Raw genomic sequence first — 14962 nt, 5'->3', positions numbered from 1 at the left:
AATTCAAAAGCTACATGAAAAACCAAAGATTATTGTAACTGACAGAGATCCCATTTTCACTGGAAATTTTTGGACAGAATTATTTTCTTGTCTTGGTACTCAGTTAGCTCATAGCTCATCTTATCATCCTTAATCTGATGGGCAAACTGAGATAGTAAACAAATGTTTGGAAGGATATCTTCGTTGCTTTGTATCTGATAAACATACACAATGGGTCAAATGGTTGCCTCTGGCTGAATGGTGGTATAACACTTCCTTCCATACAGAAACAAAAATGACCCCATTTATGGCACTTTATGGGTATCAACCACCATCCATCACATCATATTTAAGAGAAAATTCTAAGGTTCAGGCAGTGGAACATCACATTAAACATCAACAACAAGTCCTCCAACTCTTAAAGGATAACCTCGTGTTGGCACATAATAGAATGAAACAACAGGCAGATCAACATCGCAGTGAAAGAAGTTTTGATGTAGGTGATTGGGTATTCCTACGGCTACAACCATATGAGCAAATGTCCCTCAAGCAAGCTAAAAAGGATAATAAAATATCACCAAAGTATTATGGTCCGTACAAGGTGTTGGAAAAAATTGGTACTATGGCATACAAATTGGAGCTTCTTGCAGCTTCTCGATTGCACCTAGTTTTCCATGTTTCATGTTTAAAGAAGGTTATAGGCGACAAGCTCCCAGTTTAAACAATATTGCAAGAACTTGACGAGGAAGGAAAAATTATATTGGAACCGGAAGCAGTCACAGAAACAGGAACTCGACAGCTATGAAATCGATCAATTTCAGAGTATCTTATCAAGTGGAAGAACTTATCTGCTGAAGATTCCACATGGGAGGATGAGAATTTTATGCAGAAGTATCCAGAACTACTCAAGCGTTGAGGACAAAACTTTTTTGAAGGAGAGGGGCATGTTGGGTCCCTATAATACTAGTGATTACCCCATTACTATTGTAGTTATACCCCTTATTAATATTGTTGTGCCTCTATTGCCCCCATATTGTTATTATTGTGCCGCATAGAATCCCTATATTGTTATTTTTGTGGCTTTATATTATTATTGTTAGGTCGGATGGATTATATTGTGACTCCTTAGACTCCTATATATAGAAAGGAGGTTTTTTCATTTGAATCATCCAAGAATTGTTCATTTATGTAATGTAAAGGAGGTTGCCCCCTCGAAGAGGCTGAATTCTAAGGCGTTGATCTATCTTTTCTATCTTTTCTTGAGCTGGTTTCATAACATTTTGTAAGGGTGACCACCTCCTTATCGATTTTCCTGGTATTCCTAAGGTCTTAGAAGTGTGGTCTAAATATTCTCATCAACTTATTGATGGTACTTTAATTAGTGATTATAAGGTTCCAGGGAAAAATGGTAAAGTCAAGTTTTCGTGTAGGTTATGTGAAGGGAGTCATCAAACTCACATTTTCCCTCATATGGATGAAGCCTCGAAATTCTTGGAAAAAAATTATATTTCTCAACAACAACTTCCAATTGGTTACCATAAGATTTCTCCCTACCTAAATTTATTTGAAAAAGTGATTGATCCGATTCCAAGTTCGATCAATCCCACTCTTCCCTTGGAGAGTGAAGTTAATACGACTCAGGTTGATGAAACATTGGTTGATGAAGTGGTCAACTTAATTCCATGTTTGGTCGATCTCAATATTCCCTTATAGAGTGAAGTAAATACCACTCAGGCTCTTCTTTTTTATTCATATCTTTCGTGACAAGGGCGAATTTCATTCATTTCTACATAACCCCTTCCAAGTACTGAGGTCATTTCCTTTGATTGGAATAGATACATATAGCCTTGTATTCTTTCTTACATCCCTTTTCAAATCATTGCTAAGGATTACGATAGGAATGTGCATTGTTAGCACTCTATAATTTTCCTAGGCTGGGGAGGAAACTTGCAGAGGTAACCATAAACCACTTGTAGAATTAGAAACCAGCCTTTCCAATCCTAGAGAGGGCTCTCTCTTAATGGATTTCAATAAATAATTGTCTAGGGTTTTAGGCTAGGTATGAAGATGAAGGATTTGGTTTTAAAATTGTGGTTTTAGAATTAAGGAAGAGCCCATTGGGCACGGAGTCATAAGGGTTTTCAGTAATCAATCACATATAGATAGAGGAAAAATTTAATCACGGTGAGGTAGGCAAGCTCCTGGATCTTATAGAGCTTTTGGGGGTGGATGAGATGAACCATATTTAGGATCAATATACACAAAGGAATTCTATACTCAAATCTCAGAAGAAAACATTAATATTGCTAACAAGCCAGAGCAGAGTACACTTAATCAAATTTGTTCCTTAATATTCTTGTGACAATAAGGAGGGAAAACAATATGGAAAATTGATAAAAAGAAAAAAAAAATTTAATGAGAGAACAAATCACCAATTGCTTGACACGGGAATCCCGGAACAAAATTTTCTCTGTATTTTTGTAAATTGATCTCTTCTGTTTGAGCCCCACAACTTACAATCAAAGAGAAAGTATTATTTTTACTTCATAATCAACAACCATTTGTTTATTACAAATCATAACTTAAATATGAATTAAATCATCTTATCTATTCCTATTTCTTAGGAATGAGAAACAAAAAACAAACTAAAATAATTGCAAACAAGTTGCATAAGGTTTCGAATTGTATCTGGTCACAAAGTTGCTATGTCATCTTCTTCATGTGTCAAGTGTTCTTTGGATATATGGAGGTGTTGATTCTATGGAGCTATTATTGGCTGGAAAAAACAATACTACCAAGACTGCCTCCTATGTCCTTTGAAAGCTAGATTCTCGCTAGTTGTCTATTGGATGAAATCTAGATTGATAATGCCTAATATTGTTAATTGTTGGATGATGTCCAAATTGATTAAAGGTTTCCCTGAAGACAACTATAAATCTAGAGGTGATCTGCCAATTGTTTCTTATTCCTTCACCTATCGTTATCCTTGATTTCCTAAGGATACTAGATCTAATTTGTGTTAAGGATCTAGGATGCTCTGCCACATGTTAACTAAGTGCCTTGAAAATTTGGAATTATCCCTCATCTATTGATTTTGTGCCAAATATAGGATCTTTGCTATCACATCTGTCTTTGACTGCCAACTCATCAAAATCCAAATGTTGATTTTGTGCTCGGAAATATGCTCGTTGCATTTCATAGGCATTCTCACCCTCTGATCATCCATTCCAATGATTTGAGACTACCATTCTTTGTGCAAAAAAATATATGTGCCTTACGTCAAAAAGAGGTATCAATTCACTTGCAGCAAATACATTCTCTGCAACCTAGGAGTCATGGTTTGTTTATTTATTCACATCAATTAGAATCGATGCTTGGCATTTTGCTGCTTAGGCAATCTTCCTTTACTTGACAAAAACCTTTGCACCCCTTTCCAATGAAAACTAGTATATAAATTTCATGAATGATCTTGATATTTTTAGGTTGAATGAGTTGCGGACAGATGTGAGAAAAGACTACATTGATAAATTACAAACACATGAATATGTGATCCCTTTACCAATATGTTGTGCCTCACCAAGTCTCTAAAACCATCATCTCCACTTCCTTCCATTTTAGTTTGGTCCCTTGGACTCTCATGTGTTTCTTTAAAATAATCATTTGTAGTTTCATCATGCAAAGCAATGCCATGATATTGATTATCCTCCCTCCTTTCATCTTCATGACTAAAGAAGCTCTTTTGCACTGGACATTTCTCAACTGTTGATTAGAAACAACATTTTCTATAGCCTTGGCTATTTCATTGTTTTCCTTTCCCTCATTTAAGTTTTCCATATCATCATTTACAGGATGGGCTTCACCTGAAACCTTGATAAATTTACCATCATCTGCTTCAAGAGGAGGTACAAATAAAGGAATGCAGCCCCTCTCCAATGAAAACCATCTTTGCAATCATTAGGTCAAGTTCCCCACCCTTCAAAATCTTGCCTGATATCCTTCATACTTGATAGAGGAAGTCATTTTCATATGTCCAATCCTACAATTTGTAGGCTCTTTTTAGGTAATTCCTTTTCACTCAATGAAGAACCTCACTAATGTGTTTAGATGCATAATGTAGATTTGCAACATGAACCACTCCCTTGAGCACAATCTTTGTTTCAGAGTCGTGGTTGTGGTAAACAATCCCACAACAGTCACTTAAGAAGATGCGCTTTGTAAGAGTGGTATACTGCCATACTTTTATTTCACTTGGTATAGGTGCTACTTTGCACACATTTTTGGTTCGCAAAGTATTGATTACGGATGATTTCCCAACATTAAGATATCCAATGAAGGCAACTGGTATTGCCTGTTTGTCATTCTTCATACGTGTAAACTGCTAAAGAACTAAAAGAAGTGAACCCTCGCCAAATGAGTTTGTGATGCTCGCATGTATTTCTTTTAACTTAGATCTGGTAGTTGACATGGTCAACCCTTCAATGGGGACATTGGAGCCTAGTCTTCCTACCCCTATTGAGTCCCTTGATATGTATTCCTTCTAGAGAATTTTTATTCCATCCGATAAATACCTCTTGGAAGCTACAATCGAGGTATGTCCCTTGGCATGTATTCCTTCTAGATATTTGTCCTCTTGGAAGCCATGATCAAGATCATGATTAGCATAGTTATTTTCTTGTGTTAAGATCATTAAAAAATTAAACAAGGTACCGTGAACATAGCTCTTTTTCTGTGTCAATCTCATTAAAAAATGAAATAGCTCGTCTCAAGCATAGTTTTTCTCTGTTTCAAGCTTGTGTAAAAATGAAAACTATCTCGATCACAATTTTCTCTCTGTTTTGAGTTTGTGTAAGGAAATGAAACCTATATCAAGCTTAGTCTTTTTTCCTCCTCGTGCTTGTAAATACACGAGAATAAGTTACAAGAATATACTTTTATCACTTTTTCAAACTCATTAAAACTGTACAAAAAGGAACCCCCTAGAGTTATCTTTAATCCCTTTTCTAACTCTCGAAATATGAAAAGGTAGCCAAGCAAGATTACTTCATTAACACTCATAAAAGGATTTGAAGGAAAATTTACCCAGTGTAATTTTACCCCTTTTATGGACATAATAAATTATTTACAAAAAAGAATACTTTAGTCAACCATGACTAAAGTATTTCTCTCTTGTATTATTTTATACTTATTTAGCTTAGTGAGACTAAATTTATGAAAAAGGACCTTGTGGAGTTTCTTTTTAATTTCTCTTTCAAACTCTCCAAAACATGAAAAAGGAGTCGAAGTTACCCCTTCACTGGACTCGTAAAATGTAAACAATGTAGGACTCGTCCATCATGATGAGACCAAACCACTCCTTCCTAGGGTTCGTTAAAAATACTCCAGAAAAATCATCCAAAGGATGAGATTATATAACAAGGATATGTTGTCTTCCTCAAGCTTGTATAAAAATAAAGGGGTACTCGCCAATAATGGTGGGGGGGAATTGGAAACAAACATTCATTTTTTGTATTTGAAAAGCCAGTATGTCGCTCTTGAACATGACACTCTATCACTTTTTTGTGTTAGGGTTGGAAGTCTATTTGCATCTCATTTGATCATACCTTAGTGAAAGTATTCATATTGGTCACTGAATTTACTTTGAGTCAAATGCTACCAAGTCAATTTTCGTGTCGCTAATATGTTCAAGAGAAGTTAAACCTCAGTTAAATTTACTATGAAGTCTTTAAAAACATTCTATCGCGACGACCATCCTTGAGTTAGTATTGAATTACTCCTAGTTTTTTGTTTAAAACTTGATATCTCTTTCATGTCGTAGGCCCTCTTGTGACAGGTCGCTTACTATTGACTTTAACACACCATCTAGGAAGTTGATCTAGAAACCCCATTTTAGTACCTTGGAGCCTGCATGCGTCAATGGTAGGATTCCTTGCTTTCGATGACAAGTTCTAATCATTGACCTTCGATCGAATGATTCTATGGTTATGGATTTCAGAGATCTGTGGCTTGAATCTTTTGAGTTCATGACCGGAGAGTCCACAGTTTTAAGAATTTTTGTATCAACGTTTCAAATCCCAAATGGGATCCATCATCATTCTCATATCCTGATGATGGATCCCATTTGGGATTTGAAACGTTGATACAAAAGTTCTTAAAACTGTGGACTCTCCGGTCATGAACTCAAAAGATTCTATGGTTGTTCAAATTCAAAATATTTATTCACACCATTATCATTATTGGTGGTTTCTCTCGCATCTTTTAATGACCTTAATCATTGATCGGTAATCAAATGGTTACTACCATGTTTGACTTCAAGACATTATTCACATGGTTAGTTTCGTGCTCCAAATTAATAGATATGAATACCTTGAATTTTGTCTAATATATCCAAGTTTCGTGGATTTTTTAGTATTCATGATTGTAAAATGGATCCACGATGTATATTTGGTGACCATGATTCCACTTTGATATGGAATTTTGCATACTTCCATACTTTACTTTCGAGATACTTTACTCTGAGTATGCGAATGCCTACCTCATTGTTGATCATATAATGATATTATATTGTGATTCCTTAATTGTTGACTTACATGTCTCCAAACAATGATTCCTCGATTCCTACCTTTGTATTATAAAGTACTTCAACCATCATACACTTCCTGACTTTGTACTTTGGGGAGGAATCTGTTACACATTAATTTTTCACACTTATGTAAATGATGCCAAATCCAAATCTTTTGCTACCCAATGAAATATTGTGATAAATCCCCTTGAAATATGGAAGAAATACCTCTTTATGGTGTATAAGAATCCTGGATTAAATACCTAAAAAACCCTAATTTGTTATTTTTACTTCTGAACTATACTTACATGTTGTCCAAGTATCCATTGGAGACTTTTTCATGTAATGATTTGGGTTGAGGATCACTGGAAGGAGGCTTCCAACATCAAGGCTTGGTTGTAATTCTCATTTTCTTCATTCTTAATACAAATATATGTTTCTTTCCCATATACATTTGTCATGATTTTTATTGTAAGATTCCTTGATCACTTACATAGTTTATGGTTGAATTAGTGATTAGTTATATGCTTTGACCACTTGTTTGTTTATGTCTTTACATGTCTCTTCTTGGAGCATCAAGAAAGAAAGATTGAAAGCTAAAAAGTACAATGATAAGGATCATCATCAAACATTTCAGAAAAAGGTATGAGCTATGCATCCCATTTACATCTATGATTTAATGATAAATTAGGGAATGTTTTCATATGTTTTTTTGTTTGTTTCTAGACTTGGTTGATGAGTCTAGGGAGATCTCCCTTGTTAGCGGGATAAGATTTTCCGCCAAAATAGGGAATATGCAATAGCAAAGAGGGATCACACTTAAGGTATCAAAGCTAGCAAGGGGTGCCTAATTTTCATGGGGTTCCCAAGAGATCAATGAGGATATTCCATACCATTTTTACCTTGAGAAGTGTAATTCTCAAATAATACATGTGAACTCCTTAAATTATACCTTGTCATATCATGGTTTGGCTAGTTATAGAAAGACAAGGTGCAATTGTGGCTATGGTTGGGTGGAAAATTTCTCACCCTCAATTCATTTGATTTGGAAACAAGTTGAAATAAAATTATTCTTCTTATATAATTTGAATCAATAACATTATTCCTAAGGGTACAAATCTCATTCCAAAAAGCCATAACAACTTCATATGCCAAATTCTTCTTTCACACAATTGTCAAAACCAATAACACATCTTATTTGATGTGTGCATACTTTGTTGGGTTGTGTTATATTCTTTCCACGACTAACCCACGTAGTTAACCAAGGGCGGAGCCCCCCCTCGTTGCGCTGATTGCGCAATGGGGGGGTCACAAGGGGTTTGAGGGGGGCGGGTAGCCCCTCTCTACAGGATCCGGGGCAGCACCCCAAGTTTTTTTTTTTGAACCTATATTAGGTTGGGTGGACCCACCTATGGTTTTGTGAATGGTTTTTGGTCCAAGGTATTGGATGCTTTGGCATGTATAAATATGTATTGTAACATTGAAAGGAACATAATGAAAAATCAAGCTAGCAGTCCCAGTTTTGGGATCCAGGGGAAAATATTTGTGTATATGTGTTTTATGTGTTATGCTCTCACATTTGTTTATTTTCTGTTCTTAGAATTCATATGTAGGTAATTTCTGTACAGGGTTAAAACCTACATTTGCTATCAGATCCAGGTTTTGGCTTCAAGGGGATGCCTTTGTTGTTGAAGGGTTTCGCTCGGCCCTGTGGTAGATCCTGTTCAGTGGGAGATCTACGGGATCGATTCTGGTGGTGAAAGAAGATGGAGAAAAGTGGAAAGATAGAGATCGAGAAATTTAAAGGTCAGAGTTTTGAGTTGTGGAAACTCAAGATGGAGGATTTATTGGTGGATAACGATAAGTGGATCGCGGTAGATTCAGGTACTAAACTAATGGGAGTGTCTGATGAATAATAGAAGAAGTTGGATCAGAAGGAAAAGAGCACAATACGATTGTGTGTCTTAGATTCAGTATTGATGAATGTATCAAGGGATGCTACGGCTAAGGCTTTATGGGACAAGTTAGGGACTTTGTACCAATCTAAGTCTCTAGTGAATAAAATGTTCCTACGGAAAAATATGTATAACCTAAGGATGAAAGATGGAGACTCGGTGACAGAGCATCTGAACGCATTTAATATTGTGGTAAGTCAGTTATTATCTGTTGATATTAAAATTTCAAACGAAGATAAGTGCATCCGTTTGTTGTGTTCTCTACCAGATTTATGGGATAGTCTGGTTATTGCAATAGGTAGCAATGCAACTGCCTTGTAGTTTGGTGAAATAGTCTCATCCTTGCTGATGAAGGAGATGAGACGAAAAAATATGGAGAGCCAGAATGGTCATACCTTGTTTGTATGAGGACAATCCCAGAACAGAAACAAAAATAAGTCATTGAGTGGGAGATCAAAATTTAGAGGGAGATCTAAATCTCCAAGAAAACTTGTAAAGGTGGTAGAAATGCAGAAAGGAAGGGCACTACAAAAGAGATTGTAAATCTAAATATCCCAAAAAAGGAAAGAGATCTGATGATGCTCCTTCTGCAGAGGCAAAAAACACCTCAGATGAAGGTGGGGATGTGTACTTGGATTCTTCAAGTACACATGTAGATCATGAGGCATGGTTGATTGACTCAGGTGCATCCTTTCACTTCACTCCCCATAGAGAGTGGTTCTGCGAATATGAGAAATATGATGGTGGTGATGTCTTCTTAGTGGATGATAGGAAGGCTAGAATCATTGGTAATATAAAAGTAAAGTTGAAGTTGCAAGGTGGAAGGGTTAGAACGCTTTCGAGTGTTTTGCATATTCCTGCATTGGTCAGAAATCTAATTTCCGTAAGCAAGATGGATGATCCAGGTGTAAAAACAGTGTTCGAGAAAAATACCTGAAAGATGGTTCGAGGAGCACTGGTATCGATACGGGGAGTTTGGATTGGAACTCTGTACAAGCTGCAATGAAGCACTGTTGTTGATGGGTGCAACAGTTCTATGGTTCCTAAAAGAGGAGTATAAAATCTAGTTGTCTCTGGAGAGAAGACCATGCTGTGGCATCAAAGGCTTGGACATATGGGAGAGAAGGGCCTTCGAATACTTCATGGTAAAGGTATGGTAGAAGGTATGAGTAATAGCTCTCTCAATTTTGATTTCTGTGAAAATTGCGTATATGGGAAGCAAAATCGAGTGAGTTTCCCCTTTGGTGGTAAGAGGGCGAAGCAAATATTAGAGCTTGTGCACAGTAATGTGTTTGGAGCTGTGAAGGTTCCATCATTGGGTAAGTCTGTGTACTATGTATAATTTATAGATGACTTCTTAAGGAATACATGGACATATTTCCTTAAGAAGAAATCTGAACTCTTTGACAAGTTTAAAGAATTTAAGGCTTTGGTGGAAAACCAGACAGAGAAGAAGATAAATGTGTTTAGGTCAGATAATGGTGGAGAGTTTTGCAACAAGGACTTTGAATAATTCTGTAAGAAGAGTGGTATAGCACAGCGGAAGACTACTCCATACACACCCGAGCAAAATGGAGTTGCAGAAAGAATGAACAAGACATTGATGGAAAGGGCAAGAAGCATGCTTAGTGATGTCGGGTTAGGACAAGAATTCTGGGCAGAAGCGGTGGAGACAGCATGTTGCTTGGTCAACAGATCACCTTTATTAGCGTTGGAGGATAATACTCCACAAGAGGTATGGAATGGTAAGAAACCCTCTCTTTCACATCTAACGATATTTGGACGTGATGCATATGTACATGTTCCAAAGGAGAAAAGAACCAAGTTGGATAGTAAATCTGAAAAGTGCATCTTTATTGGGTATAAGGATGGTTTAAAGGGTTATAATCTTTGGAACCCAGTAACAAGGAAGGTTGTGTACAACCGATATGTGGTGTTCAGAGAGGTGAAAGATTTTGTTAAACATGAAGTCCAACCAAAGGAATATGAGAAGATAGAGTTTGAGCTTAAGGAGGAAGAATCAGGCTCTACAACAGAATCAAAAGATGAAGAGCCACAAACTCCGGGTGTGAGAAGATCAGTTCGAGAAATAAGGTAGCTAGAAAGGTATAGTCCATCTACTTTCTGTTCAAATTTTGCTTCATCTGTTACTGATGATGATCCCAAATATGTGAAGGAAGCAGTAGATTCAGAGGATGGAAAACTTTGGAAAGAGGCCATGGTTGATGAAATGGCATCTTTGCACAAAAAAGAGGCTTGGGATCTGGTGGAGTTGCCAGTTGGAAGGAAACCCATTGGTAGCAAATGGGTGTTCAAGAAGAAGATAAATGCATAAGGTTTGGTGGAGAAATACAAAGCTTGGTTGGTAGAAAAAGGTTATTCCCAGGTGTCGAGAATTGATTTTGGTGATATTTTTTCTCCTGTTGCTAAGGTAGCTTCTATTGGATTACTTTATCTGTTGCTGCTACTTTTGATTTTGAGGTAGAACAGATGGATGTGAAGACAACATTTCTTCATGGGGATATGGAAGAGGATATCTACATGAAGCAACCTGAAGGCTTTGTGGTGAAGGGTAAGAAAGAACTAGTATGCAAGTTAAAGAAGTCTTTGTATGGGTTAAAATAATCACCAAGGATGTGGTATCAGAAATTTGATACATTTATAAAGGGACTTGGCTTCACCAGAAGCAAATCAGATCACTGTGTGTATTTTAAATTAATTGGTGATTGTGTTATTTATCTGGTCTTGTATGTGGATGATATGTTGCTGGTTGGAAATGACAAAGAAATTATCCAGGAATTGAAGACCCAATTGTCCTCCAAATTTGACATGAAAGATCTTGGTGCTACAAACTATATTTTGGGCATGGAAATTAAAAGAGATCGGGAAAAGAGGAAGCCCTAGTTAAACCAGAGGAAGTATGTCGAGACAATATTGCAGAGGTTTAATATGCAGGATAGTAAACCGATGAAGGTTCTTATTCCTGTAGGTGTAAATTTATTTGCTGAATAGTGTCCCAAGACACAAGAAGAGGAAGAGCACATGTCTCATGTTCCATATACAAGTGCAGTCGGTAGCATGATGTATGCGATGGTATGTACTAGACCAAACATTTCACATGCAGTGGTAGTATTGAGCAGGTTTATGTCAAAACCAGGGAAGGAGCATTGGACAACAGTGAAGCGGGTTTTCAGGTATTTGTGTGGCATAGTGATTATGGCTTGTGCTACCAAGGAAGACCAAGATTGGACAGAGTGTTGGATATTCGTGGCTTTGTTGATGCAGACTAGGCTGGAGATTTGGATCAGAGGAGATCTACAGGTGGGTATGTGTTTAACCTATTTGAAGGTGCAGTCAGTTGGATGAGTAAGAAACAATCTGTAGTGGCACCATCAACTACAGAGGCAGAATACATGGCAACCACTCATGTAAGTCAGGAAGCAGTTTGGTTGCAAATATTATGTTCAAGTATGGGGTTAGTACAGGGAGCTATAAGGATAGACTGTGACAACCAAAGTGCAATTTTCTTGGAAAAGAACCCTGCTTCTCATTCAAAGACAAAGCAAATTGATGTTTAGTATCACTTTGTGAGGGATATGATAGAAGACAAAAAGGTGTTGCTGGTAAAGGTGGACACTTTGAAGAATACTGCATATGCATTGACAAAATATGTGAGCTCTGAGAATTGCCCTTGGTGTAGAGAAACAATGGATGTTGCAAGGTTGGATAAATGACTAAGCTCTCCTGTGGCCCCCTATGGAAAGAAAACAACAAGTGGGAGAATGTTGGGTTGTGTTATATTCTTTGCACGACTAGCCCACGTAGTTAACCGGGGGTGGAGCCCCCCCTTCATTGTGCCGATTGTAAAACAGGGGGGTCACAAGGCGTTTGAGGGGGGTGGGTAGCCCCCCTCTATGGGGTTCAGGGCAGCACCCCACGATTTTTTTTTTGGACCTTATATTAGGTTGCGCGGACCCACTTATGGTTTTGTGCATGGTTTTCGCACATGGTTTTGGATGCGATGGTTTTCGGTCCATGGTTTTGGACGCGATGGTTTTCAGTCCATGGTTTTGGACGCGATGGTTTTTGGTCCATGGTATTGGATGCTTCAACATGTATAAATATGTATTGTAACATTGAAAGGAACATAATGAAAAATCAAGCTGGTAGTCCCAGTTTTGGGATCCAAGGGAAAATCTCTGTGTATATGTGTTTTATGTATTATGCTCCCTCATTTGTTTATTTTCTGTTCTTAGAATTCATATGCAGGTAATTTTTGTATAGGGTTAAAACATACATACTTATCAATTCAAGAGAAATAAAAGCTCATTTACTAGCCAATGGTAGGGATAATAAAAAATATTTTATTTCAACTTGTTTCCCAATAAAATGAATTGAGGGTCCCAGATGCGGGTGATTAATGGCGCTGGTACAGCGCAACTCATTCGGGCGGGCAAGTGGCATGGCCACATGGCCACCCGCGTTGCAACCAAGACGCCCACCACCATAATTTATGGCGTTTTAATGCTGTCTGAAAGCCAAAAAGCATTAATGATGGGTGAGGGTCAAGGATACCTAATTCTGATCCTTAAGATGGAGAATGCAGATCACCTTCCCCCTATTCTACCTCCTCTGGCCTGTAACTGCCTCCCTGCTACTGTAGAGCCAAGCTCTCGAATGACCAATGGGGAGAAGGTGCCAGATCCTCAGTTGCATTGAGATGAACGAAGGTGCCCACTTCTCGCACAACCTACTTTGCTACTACAGAGCTGCTGCTTCGGCCCAGAATTCCACCTCTGGTAATCGAATTCCTTACTCTCCTGCCTACATGATCCATTCCATTCCTTATCCTGCTCCTCCAAGCACCCGACGTACCAATATTCACCAAGCAAATATGCCCCATTTGGGGCACAGAATGAGAAGTCGAAGGGGTAGCAGCAACGACAGAGCAACTCACCCTCCCTCGTTGTCCCCGTCTAATCTGACTCCTGCGGATTCCTCCTCGCCCTCGACTGTTGCTCACTGCACGGGTCGGTATCCCAACACCCGCAGTGGCAAAGGGCATGCCCAAAAGATTGGCTTTAGGTGTGATGCGGAAGCCCAACACCCCCCTGATGACTCTGTGCCATGATGAATCCCTGTCATTCAACCCAGTTCCAGTTTAGATGCACTTTGGAGCGTCTTTGTATTATTGCCACCATTTCTGTCGCCTTCAGAGAGGAGCTATAGGACTAGCACTAGCAAACGAAACACTCATGGTAGCATCTCAGGGACTCGCAGATCTCCTTGTGACGCTTTGAACTGGATGGATGTAGCACGCTTTGAACCGGATGAACAACACTCCAGGCGGTAATGTGAAGATGGAAACCATGACGAGCATTCCAGGTGGCAAGATGCAGATGGAAGCCACGACAAGCGGAAAACAGCAAGACGTTGAAGATATGTATGCCTACGGGTGTCTCATCGTGGAGGAACCTTTGCCACATGCTGACACCTAGCAAGTCACAGTATTTTATTCAGGTTTTTAGACACCCAGTCACCATCTTAGGGGTCTTTTTTGTAGTTTTTGTTGTAATTGCTATTATTTGGGGTCAATTTTGTTTTTTTTTCTGCTCAAAAAACTCTTATACATGGGAATTACAAGCTGGTTCCCCTGCGTGGGCAGCTCACACCATGATTTTTGGACTGGTTTCCTCTTGAGGGTAGTCTCCTTTTCAGTTACTGTTTGTTAATACTTGGTAAACTCTGAGACAAGTTTTGCAAAGGCCGGTGCCTCGATGTATCATTTTTTTTTGTCTCTTTAATAGATTTAGTCTTATTTAGAAAAAAAATAAAAATGAATTGAGGGTGAGAAATTTTCCACCCAACCATAGTCACAGTTGTACCTTATCATTCTACAATTAGCCATCCCCTAGCCAAACTATGATATCAAGGGAGAGAGTATATATATATATATATATATATATATATATATATATAGATAATGTCCTTTTGCAATCTCTATAAGAGCTATGAAATATTGTAAGCTAAATTTTAGACCTTGGAAGAATGACCTTATGATAAGAAGCATGGATAGATTTATTGCCAAGAGAAAACTCTAAGTACTAATGGCTATCCATTACGAGTTTTTCCATAGTTATTATGTATTTATGAGGTTGATTCTATATTTTTATTTATTTTCCTATCAGCTTAATTATTGAAGGATAGTAAATACAATTTGCTATGTGATTAAGCCTTTATGTGTTAAGAAAGAAAGGGAGCCGTATTTGTTGAAATATTCTCTTGCAGTATGTATTAATAACTATCCTAGCGTTAATGACTAATGGAAGATAAAAGAAAATTAAATACTAGAGACTTGGGACTCTTGGCCTTTAAGATTTCCTTGTGAAAATATGTCGATCTAGACCCTAAAAATTTAGCCTTCAACCATTAAACAAACCCTTTAACAACCTTAAGGGTGGATAGGGTA

Source organism: Pinus tabuliformis, chromosome Q (assembly GCF_031772625.1).
Source record: "Pinus tabuliformis cultivar Carrire ecotype Pingquan chromosome Q, CPIR1, whole genome shotgun sequence".
NCBI lineage: Eukaryota > Viridiplantae > Streptophyta > Pinopsida > Pinales > Pinaceae > Pinus > Pinus tabuliformis.
This window is presented reverse-complemented; position numbering follows the sequence as displayed.